The following is a 12300-nucleotide window of genomic DNA, read 5'->3' as shown; positions in this document are numbered from 1 at the left end:
AGTACATTGATGGTCCCTCGTTTGTTGATAATTCCATCCATGAAAAAAACTTTAAAACAAAATTTTTATAAAAAATGGGCAAAAAAATTATTTTATAAAAAAAATACAGAACAATTCGAAAAAAATTTCACAAATCTTGAAAAAGCATCATCTTTAAAAAAAACTAAACTTTATCTCTTTTTTAAAGTGTTAAAAGAATCAAATAACAAGTAAAAAATAAAAACCGAAAAATCGCGCTTGAAATCATTTTGGAAACCGATGCCTCATTCTTCTTATTTGATTCGAAGGGCTAAATCAACTAAAAAAAATTCCATCTAATTTACGTGCAGCATTAAAATTTATTATATCAATTCGAGGCCAAGTATTTTCTAATAAATTGAAAAAAGTTACCATTTGAGTTACGTGCAGCACTAAAATTTATGATATCAATCGGTGGACAAGTATTTTATTAGTAACTCCAAATTTTGACATTATTAAATTTTTCTAAGATGCTTTTAAATCCAGAAAAATCACATGAAAGCTAGTCATATGTTACTCTATGGTGGCAGAGACTTATAAGAAAATCAATTCTTCTCAGACTTTCAGGATCCTCTGGTATTATTCACAAAATTCGACGTCGATTGGATCGATACAAATTATGTTTAAATATGTGTTAAAAGTACTTGTCCGGCCCATCACTTTCCGTTTAAATTGTTCATCCCAATAATAATCAGTGCTTATCTAGAACTGATGGATCACAAGTATCCATGCAGAGGGAATTGAGAGAATTATCTTCACGTAATTTTTACATAATTGCACTAATTTAATAAAAAAAGCAAAGAAATTGTTGCGCAATATACAAGGCATATTATTATGAAAATAATTGTACATAATATATATGTTCAAGTTTAAAAAATAATTCTCCAGTTTGTATTCAATGACGGCAATTTTTGCTTCTCACTTATTCTTCCAGCAAACGAATTCCACTCGGAATAAGAACTAACCTATACTATTATTAAGAACATTAAACTAATAATGAATCGCATTTCAATAAATGTTTAATCGGATTCTGCCATACAATTCCATTTTTTCATGATTGATTTTTATTTAAATGAATAGTGATGGGCCGGACAAGTACTTTTAACACATATTTAAACATAATTTGTATCGATCCAATCGACGTCGAATTTTGTGAATAATACCAGAGGATCCTGAAAGTCTGAGAAGAATTGATTTTCTTATAAGTCTCTGCCACCATAGAGTAACACCTAGGAAAAAAAAGGTTGGGACAAGTACATTGATGGTCCCTCGTTTGTTGATAATTCCATCCATGAAAAAAACTTTAAAACAAAATTTTTATAAAAAATGGGCAAAAAAATTATTTTATAAAAAAAATACAGAACAATTCGAAAAAAATTTCACAAATCTTGAAAAAGCATTATCTTTAAAAAAAACTAAACTTTATCTCTTTTTTAAAGTGTTAAAAGAATCAAATAACAAGTAAAAAATAAAAACCGAAAAATCGCGCTTGAAATCATTTTGGAAACCGATGCCTCATTCTTCTGATTTGATTCGAAGGGCTAAATCAACTAAAAAAAATTCCATCTAATTTACGTGCAGCATTAAAATTTATTATATCAATTCGAGGCCAAGTATTTTCTAATAAATTGAAAAAAGTTACCATTTGAGTTACGTGCAGCACTAAAATTTATGATATCAATCGAAGGACAAGTAATTTATGAGTAACTCCAAATTTCAACATTATGGAACTGTTTTAAGAAGCTTTTAAATCCAAAAAAATCACATGCAAGCTAGTCATTTCTTACTCTATGATGGCAGAGACAATCGATTTTTTTCAGACTTTCAGGAGCTACTGATATTATTCACAATATTCGACGTCGATTGGATCGATAGAAATTATGTTTAAATATGAGTTAAAAGTACTTGTCCGGCCCATCACTTTCCATTAAACTTATTATATTTAAATAAAAATCAGGGCTTTTTTAGAACTGTTGGAGCACAAATACTCATGCAGAGGGAATTTAGAGAGTTATCTTCAAGTAATTTTCTCTTAATTGCACTAATTTAATAAGAATGGAAACAAATTGTCCTGTAATATACAAAAGATGTTATTGTGCATCGATAAATAAAAAACATTTTGCACATTAAATATGTTGAAGCTTCCAAAATAACTCCCCAGTTTGTATTGCTATGACGGCAGTGTTTACTTCTCACTTCTTCCAGCGAACGAATTTCATTCGGCATAACTAACCTAAATCGCATTTCAATAAATTTTTAACCGGATTCTCCCGTACAGTTTCGTTTTTTTATTATTGATTTTTATTTAATTTAAATGAAAAGTGATGGGCCGGACAAGTACTTTTAACTCATATTTAAACATAATTTCTATCGATCCAATCGACGTCGAATATTGTGAATAATATCAGTAGCTCCTGAAAGTCTGAAAAAAATCGATTGTCTCTGCCATCATAGAGTAAGAAATGACTAGCTTGCATGTGATTTTTTTGGATTTAAAAGCTTCTTAAAACAGTTCCATAATGTTGAAATTTGGAGTTACTCATAAATTACTTGTCCTTCGATTGATATCATAAATTTTAGTGCTGCACGTAACTCAAATGGTAACTTTTTTCAATTTATTAGAAAATACTTGGCCTCGAATTGATATAATAAATTTTAATGCTGCACGTAAATTAGATGGAATTTTTTTTAGTTGATTTAGCCCTTCGAATCAAATCAGAAGAATGAGGCATCGGTTTCCAAAATGATTTCAAGCGCGATTTTTCGGTTTTTATTTTTTACTTGTTATTTGATTCTTTTAACACTTTAAAAAAGAGATAAAGTTTAGTTTTTTTTAAAGATAATGCTTTTTCAAGATTTGTGAAATTTTTTTCGAATTGTTCTGTATTTTTTTTATAAAATAATTTTTTTGCCCATTTTTTATAAAAATTTTGTTTTAAAGTTTTTTTCATGGATGGAATTATCAACAAACGAGGGACCATCAATGTACTTGTCCCAACCTTTTTTTTCCTAGGGGAAGTTTATGGTTTGATATCACGTCTTTTTTCTCAAAAGTTCCTTATTTATGTTCAGTTGACTATAGGATATTAGTTTAAATTTCTATGAATTATTTATGATTTTCGTCTTATAACGTTGGTTTTCACGAAAAAAGACCTATTTTTCGTCAAAATTGTACTGGACATATTTCGTCACAGGTCTGTCCTCGGACTTCGGCGATTTTTTCCCTTGTACTCTAATATATTTTGTCAATTAGGAACCCAAGAGCACGGCCGCAAGCGGGTTGGAGGCCGGGATATGATTTTCGGCTTATAGCGTAGGTTTCCACGAAAAAAGACCTATTTTTGGTAAAAATTGAACTGAAATTATTTCGTCACAGGTCTCTCCTTGGACTTTGGCGATTTTTTTCCTTGTACTCTATTATGTTTTGTCAATTAGGAACCAAAGAGCAGGGTGAAAAGCAGGTTGTAGGTCGTGATATGATTTTCGGCTTATAACGTTGGTTTCCACGAAAAAAGATCTAAATTTCGTCAAATTTGAACTGGAAATATTTCGATAGAGGTTTGTTCTTGGACTTTGGTGATTTTTCTCCTTGTCTTCTAATATGTTTTGTCCATTGGAAACTCAAGAGCATGTAGCAATGCGTGTTGCGGGCTAAGATATGATTTCCGGCTTATAACGTTAGTGAAAAGAAAGGAAAAGAGAAAAGATAGATCAAATTCAAGACACAACGAATACAACAGAATTGGCCATTTTTAAATGTCGTTTTGGCATTCTGAATCTCGACATTTTCGTGTCATCCAAAACATGCCCCCGATGAAATATATTTCCAAAGTTTGCAAGTGGCCGCGAAGATCTAATTATCTACAGTTTGATAGTTGCAGAAAAAAGGCACCCGGAAACATTTATTATGTCAGAATTCAAAGAAGTAAAAAAAATTGAGCGTACTTGATTCAACAGAGCAACGGAATTCAAAGACATTTAAGGTACCTGCATTGCTTGTGGAGGAAAACAATTTCATTTCAGGATAATTTAGAAATAAATTAGGAAATTCAGAAATTTAGCATAGAATTTAGAAAAAGGAAAATTAAGATAATTAGTAAAGCTGAAAACTTTTGTGATGAATTTTTGAAATTACATGTTACGGTTGGAGTAAAAAATTTAAATGATTGGCACACATGCTGCGACACAAAAATATCAAAGTTTAAAGGTATTCGCTCCATACTGCAGTAATACAAACTTCAATACTATTTGAAAGGAAACACTTTAAAACTTGCTGAACAAAGTTCCATTACATATTACCATAATCAAAGATAGGGGGTGATACTTAGCACATATACTTATCCACAGAAATTTCCAAATTCGCAGGTATCGGCTGCAATTCAATGTATCTGTGCAATGAGTTTGGAAGACAGCAGTTTCAAATCCATCCATAAATGAGCAACTGAAGACTTTTGTAATGAATTTTTCACTTCATATTTATGTTACGGTGGGAGTCAAAAAATAAAATGAATGGCACAGAATATAAATTTTATAGTTTGCAGATTTTTGCTGTATTTCAATGATCCAAATCTATAGTATTAGAGTGGAAAGTTGTTAGAAGTCATGATGTTACATTAAAATCACATAGCGCACATAACATTCAGAAATTCTGTAGGTTTCCATGATGTTGGCAGGTATTATACTTAGTCGCATCGAAAACTGAGCAACTGTACAATTATCGTAATGAATGTTTTAACCAATAATTCCACATTTGCAGTTTGCAGAATAGGAATACTCAACATACACGTCATTTCATAAGTATTGTTGTCAATATTTGTGTTTGCCTACCGCATTCCGACGATTCAAATTTTCATATTATCAGCAAAAAAAGCATCCCAAGACTTTTTGGAACAAGTTTCAAAATTTATTACTCTACAGACCAGGTGGAAAAAGAATAACTACACTTATATCAAGACCAGAAACTGTTTTGAGAATCTGTTGTACAAAATGTGCGATTGATGATCATAATTGGAAACCTTTTGAATCACGTTACCACAATCAGCATGAAGAAATAGTAGAAAATCATAGGACACATATTAGGCAACCAATTAATAATATGCATAGATCCGCTGCAAACCGATGGAGTCAAAACAAGGATCGGAAAGAGCAGAGCCATAGTTAAAAAGAAAAAAGACAGCGCAATTGAAAGAGAACAGAAATCAAAATTGTTTCATGTATCTGTGCATTAGTTTCTGAAGACAGTAATTTCAGATCTATTCAGAAATAAGTAGGTGAAGACTTTAGTAATGAATATCTTCGTTAATATATTCCAGTCGGAACCAAAAAGCTAAAAGATTGGCATACCTGCTATTTCACAGAAATATCAAAGTTCATAGGTACTTGCTACGTATCAGTTATACAGACTTTGGTGCTATAGGGAAAAACACTTCAAAATTACCTGAACCACATTTTTGAAACGTATTATGACACATTCAAGAAAACAGTGACAGATACGATGCATGTTGAAGCAAGCAAAATGCTGTAATTTTGTATGTCTCCATGGTTATCCGCAGACAAAATATTTGATCACGTCCAAAAATGATCAGGTGTAGACTTACAGACATGAATTTTTCAACCCACAAGGTTAGAGGTGTTCATTGCATTTCGAAGATACAAATTTTGATAACATGAAAATTAAGCACCCAATGACTTATTGAAATAAATTTCCAAATTTATCATGTAACAACTCAAATGAATATATCTATACATTATTACATGGCTCAAAGATTTTTCAAAACTTGGGTGTATGAACAAGCAATTATGAAGGCTTTTTGTTATAAATATTTCAAATTATGTTATTGAAATCAATATAAAGAAATAGAAATACGAATATCTCTCGTATTGTCTGGAGAACAAATAGAAATTGGTATGACAATACACTGTAAGCTAAGCAGGTGGAAAAAGGGACAGGTGAACACAGCCAAACTAAATGAAAGAAATTATGACAACAATACATTGAATTACTTGACCAAAGTTTTTTTTAATTTATTTGAATTCGTTTACACACAACCATCCACCTCTTTCTTTAATGTAATTACACAACATAGAATTTCTGTTTGGAAAGAACGTTTTAGAGGTTATAATGAACGAACTTTTTTTTTCTCATTGTTATTATTATTATTATTATTCAACACTAATTAGTCACGTCATTAATAATATCGATTCCTTCCACTTTTCAATAACCACTTTTATTTTTCTACACTCTGCACGCTACAGCACTCCGGCGGTCATAACCTCAAACGTCAACATGACGCGAAATCTCGCAAATTTGCTATCTATGTATATATTACGATGTCGAAGTAGAACAGATAATTCTTAATTTTCACGACACACATTATTCACGTTTTCACTTCTCAACATTTTACTCACTCTCAGTACACTGTATGAGATCAATTAATCCACTTTTGAGTTTTTATTTATTATAGATATTACTGTCGTGAATTGGGCTCGAAACTTATTGAAACTTCTTTTATGAAAAAAATAAAATTGATTATATCCACTGCTATTTCCAATAATGTTTTATTTATTTAAACGAAATTTGCAAATCTTGCACCGTTGATCCACGGGGCTACGATCGCAATCACTTTATAATAACATAACAGACGATAACAGACGGTATACAAGAAAACATTGAGGACTATCAGAAACTTTCTCATCGGCGATTGGTCGAGACGGATAGATTCTCACCGGTGATTGGTTATGATGGGCATCAAGAAGCCCTTGTATGTATCGGTCTGAACCCATATACGGATACGTCAGCTGCGTAAATGTGTTGGTACTTTTTGCATAATCTTGAGCCCGTGCAAAGTTTTTTCTCGGCAAATACGCCACCGAGAATGCTGATTTTGGGCTCGTTCGACAGAGAACTTCTTAATTAGCTTAAAGTTCAATTTTCAAAGCCGTACATAACTCATGAGCTTCGCTATTAAAGAAAATCACATGCCAATTTTACCCCCACCACCGCGAATCGTTTTATTCAGAGAAAGTATAGTCTCGGCGAGAGCCTCGGGCCAGCAGACGACAGGGCTGTCAATGTACTTGTCCCGAGACTCTACCGAGTCTCTTGATATGACTAGCTTTCATGTGATTTTTCTGGATTTAAAAGCATCTTAGAAAAATTTAATAATGTCAAAATTTGGAGTTACTAATAAAATACTTGTCCACCGATTGATATCATAAATTTTAGTGCTGCACGTAACTCAAATGGTAACTTTTTTCAATTTATTAGAAAATACTTGGCCTCGAATTGATATAATAAATTTTAATGCTGCACGTAAATTAGATGGAATTTTTTTTAGTTGATTTAGCCCTTCGAATCAAATAAGAAGAATGAGGCATCGGTTTCCAAAATGATTTCAAGCGCGATTTTTCGGTTTTTATTTTTTACTTGTTATTTGATTCTTTTAACACTTTAAAAAAGAGATAAAGTTTCGTTTTTTTTAAAGATGATGCTTTTTCAAGATTTGTGAAATTTTTTTCGAATTGTTCTGTATTTTTTTTATAAAATAATTTTTTTGCCCATTTTTTATAAAAATTTTGTTTTAAAGTCTTTTTCATGGATGGAATTATCAACAAACGAGGGACCATCAATGTACTTGTCCCAACCTTTTTTTTCCTAGGGGAAGTTTATGGTTTGATATCACGTCTTTTTTCTCAAAAGTTCCTTATTTATGTTCAGTTGACTATAGGATATTAGTTTAAATTTCTATGAATTATTTATGATTTTCGTCTTATAACGTTGGTTTTCACGAAAAAAGACCTAGTTTTCGTCAAAATTGTACTGGACATATTTCGTCACAGGTCTGTCCTCGGACTTCGGCGATTTTTTCCCTTGTACTCTAATATGTTTTGTCAATTAGGAACCCAAGAGCACGGCCGCAAGCGGGTTGGAGGCCGGGATATGATTTTCGGCTTATAGCGTAGGTTTCCACGAAAAAAGACCTATTTTTCGTAAAAATTGAACTGAAAATATTTCGTCACAGGTCTCTCCTTGGACTTTGGCGATTTTTTTCCTTGTACTCTAATATGTTTTGTCAATTAGGAACCAAAGAGTACGGTGAAAAGCAGGTTGTAGGTCGTGATATGATTTTCGGCTTATAACGTTGGTTTCCACGAAAAAAGACCTAAATTTCGTCAAAATTGTACTGGAAATATTTCGATAGAGGTTTGTTCTTGGACTTTGGTGATTTTTCTCCTTGTCTTCTAATATGTTTTGTCCATTGGAAACTCAAGAGCATGTAGCAATGCGTGTTACGGGCTGAGATATGATTTCCGGCTTATAACGTTAGTGAAAAGAAAGGAAAAGAGAAAAGATAGATCAAATTCAAGACACAACGAATACAACAGAATTGGCCATTTTTAAATGTCGTTTTGGCATTCTGAATCTAGCCATTTTCGTGTCATCCAAAACATGCCCCCGATGAAATATATTTCCAAAGTTTGCAAGTGGTCGCGGAGATCCAGTTATCTACAGTTTGATAGTTGCAGAAAAAAGGCACCCGGAAACATTTATTATGTCAGAATTCAAAGAAGTAAAAAAAACTGAGCGTACTTGATTCAACAGAGCAACGGAATTCAAAGACGTTTAAGGTACCTGCATTGCTTGTGGAGGAAAACAATTTCATTTCAGGATAATTTAGAAATAAATTAGGAAATTCAGAAATTTAGCATAGAATTTAGAAAAAGGAAAATTAAGATAATTAGTAAAGCTGAAAACTTTTGTGATGAATTTTTGAAATTACATGTTACGGTTGGAGTAAAAAATTTAAATGATTGGCACACATGCTGCGACACAAAAATATCAAAGTTTGAAGGTATTCGCTCCATACTGCAGTAATACAAACTTCAACACTATTTGAAAGGAAACACTTTAAAACTTGCTGAACAAAGTTCCATTACATATTACCATAATCAAAGATAGGGGGTGATACTTAGCACATATACTTATCCACAGAAATTTCCAAATTCGCAGGTATCGGCTGCAATTCAATGTATCTGCGCAATGAGTTTGGAAGACAGCAGTTTCAAATCCATCCATAAATGAGCAACTGAAGACTTTTGTAATGAATTTTTCACTTCATATTTATGTTACGGTGGGAGTCAAAAAATAAAATGAATGGCACAGTATATAAATTTTATAGTTTGCAGATTTTCGCTGTATTTCAATGATCCAAATCTATAGTTTTAGAGTGGAAAGTTGTTAGAAGTCATGATGTTACATTAAAATCACATAGCGCACATAACATTCAGAAATTCTGTAGGTTTCCATGATGTTGGCAGGTATTATACTTAGTCGCATCGAAAACTGAGCAACTGTACACTTATCGTAATGAATGTTTTCACCAATATTCCACATTTGCAGTTTGCAGAATAGGAATACTCAACATACACGTCATTTCATAAGTATTGTTGTCAATATTTGTGTTTGCCTACCGCATTCCGACGATTCAAATTTTCATATTATCAGCCAAAAAAGCATCCCAAGACTTTTTGGAACAAGTTTCAAAATTTATTACTCGACAGACCAGGTGGAAAAAGAATAGCTACACTTATATCAAGACCAGAAACTGTTTGAGAATCTGTTGTACAAAATGTGCGATTGATGATCATAATTGGAAACCTTTTGAATCACGTTACCACAATCAGCATGAAGAAATAGTAGAAAATCATAGGACACATATTAGGCAACCAATTAATAATATGCATAGATCCGCTGCAAACCGATGGAGTCAAAACAAGGATCGGAAAGAGCAGAGCCATAGTTAAAAAGAAAAAAGACAGCGCAATTGAAAGAGAACAGAAATCAAAATTGTTTCATGTATCTGTGCATTATTTTCTGAAGACAGTAATTTCAGATCTATTCAGAAATAAGTAGGTGAAGACTTTAGTAATGAATATCTTCGTTAATATATTCCAGTCGGAACCAAAAAGCTAAAAGATTGGCATACCTGCTATTTCACAGAAATATCAAAGTTCATAGGTACTTGCTACGTACCAGTTATACAGACTTTGGTGCTATAGGGAAAAACACTTCAAAATTACATGAACCACATTTTTGAAACTTATTATGACACATTCAAAAAAAAAGTGACAGATACGATGCATGTTGAAGCAAGCAAAATGCTGTAATTTTGTATGTCTCCATGGTTATCCGCAGACAAAATATTTGATCACATCCAAAAATGATCAGGTGTAGACTTACAGACATGAATTTTTCAACCCACAATGCCAATCGCAAACATGGTCTGGAAATATCAAGAGACGCGGTAGCGGCTCGACGCCAAGTATTAAAAAAAAACGAGAGTGTAAAAGAAAAATAAGCGCGAGCCCTGCCGCACTCTTATATACGCGAATATGTCGATTTATGATGTCATAACGTTTTTCAAACTGTTCTCACGTATAAACCATTGCAGTTAAAAATCTGAAAATTGATGATGATTTTTTTACGATTTTTCTCTTTCAATTGATCTATGTTGTAAGTAAATCCGTTCATTCAATCCCGAGATATGATGATTTAGACGATTAAAATCGAGTGTTTCGGTACGCGCTAGTCGCTTGGAGTCAGAAAGACTTAAGTAGCGTTTGATTACCTTTGGACATACGTCCTTTGCACGAAACGTGACTTTTGTCCCGTTTCGTTTCGCCCAGTCCACTGAACGCGATATCCCCTCTATTCGCGCCCGATCGAGCGCGAGAGACAGCGCGCGAACACTCGTTCCCTCTCTCTCCCACTCGTCGTAACGTGGCGAGAGATCTATACGTATATCCAAAAATGTTCTTACGTTCTTTTTAATGCTACTGCACCGCTGGTTTAGATATTTGGATCCAACAAGGCGCATTTTGAAGGGAAGGCATTTAGCTTTACTTTGATGTATTCGAAAAGTCTCTACGACTTTCATTACGGGTACTATATCGTTTCAACAAACATTGATATTTTGGTTCGTTTGATTTCTTTTTCAACTGGGCCGCAAGTTCAGATAAAACATTTTGTCTCCTCAATTTTTCGATATATTTTTTTTTAATTTATTTTTCAGCGGAACCTCGAGTACATTGATTGTGGTAACTGCAAGTAAAATAATGGGGTTTTTTAGAAAATTTGGAGAGAAAAAATTTTACTTCTTCAATTCCAACACATTCAAATTTTATCAGATTTTTTTGCTAATTTTTGTCAACCAAAAATTTCTACATTGTACGTTAATAAATTGATCTGGAATTTTCGAGAACTATGGAGCCGTATTAGAATATACAGAGTGGAAAAAATTTCATCTTTACATTTGATTTTTCATTATTAACCGGTTGACTGGTAAGCTTTTTTTTTCTGGTTTCCGTGCCAAAACTGGTACGAGCTAATAAATTACCGAAATACCTGAAAATTTGTTTCTGGGGACCTTAGTTTTGAATGATCTACAAATATTATCATTGTTAATTTGAAATTTTCTTCCTCATTATTTGTTTCATGATAGGGAAAAAAATATAAGACCAGTCTAATATAGACAAGATTTACATCATTTGAAATTGACTAAACAATTTTTGTCCGTCAACGTAGAAAAAATAACTATTTAATACCGTTGATTGCTTTCGCCACCTGAAGGTACTTACTCAACTTTAAACAAATCATTTGTAAAAAATTTTTTGGAGATAAGAAAAAATGTATAATTTTCCAAAATATTTAGTAATTGTTACTCTTCTAAAAAAGAAAGCGAAATCACTATAAAAATACTTCAAAAAAGTAAAAAAAGAACGCCAAGTATTAAAAAACCGCCCCTTTAGTTTCGAATATATTTTCAGTAAATGAAAAATTTCCTTTCCCATTATTTATTGCTAAAATGACATAGTAGGAAAATCAAGATAGGAAAAAAACATGAGATCATTTTAGCATAGCCAAGAATTTTCAATAAATTTCGATTTCTGCAGAGAATCATGTTACACCTCCAACTGTACCGGCTAAAGAGTTTTGTGACTTCAAGCGTTCCCAGAATGATTTTGCGATTAAGATATTGTTATTCTAATTTAATGCCCAAATTCACTGTCAAAATTACACACAAACTTGGCGTGGATGGTTTTCAAATCGAAGCTCGGCGAAGGAATGCTAATGCTCCATCCGTCTGCATCTAGAGCGAATTTCAATGCCCACTAATTCATTTGTTTTTTATTTCGTTATCCTTCATCCAGCCACGTATGAATTTTTTACTTGTCTACCTATCCATATACTGGTTCATCACAAGTATTCTGTATCCCATTCGT

Source organism: Venturia canescens, chromosome 3, assembly GCF_019457755.1.
Source record: "Venturia canescens isolate UGA chromosome 3, ASM1945775v1, whole genome shotgun sequence".
Taxonomy (NCBI): domain Eukaryota; kingdom Metazoa; phylum Arthropoda; class Insecta; order Hymenoptera; family Ichneumonidae; genus Venturia; species Venturia canescens.
This window is presented reverse-complemented; position numbering follows the sequence as displayed.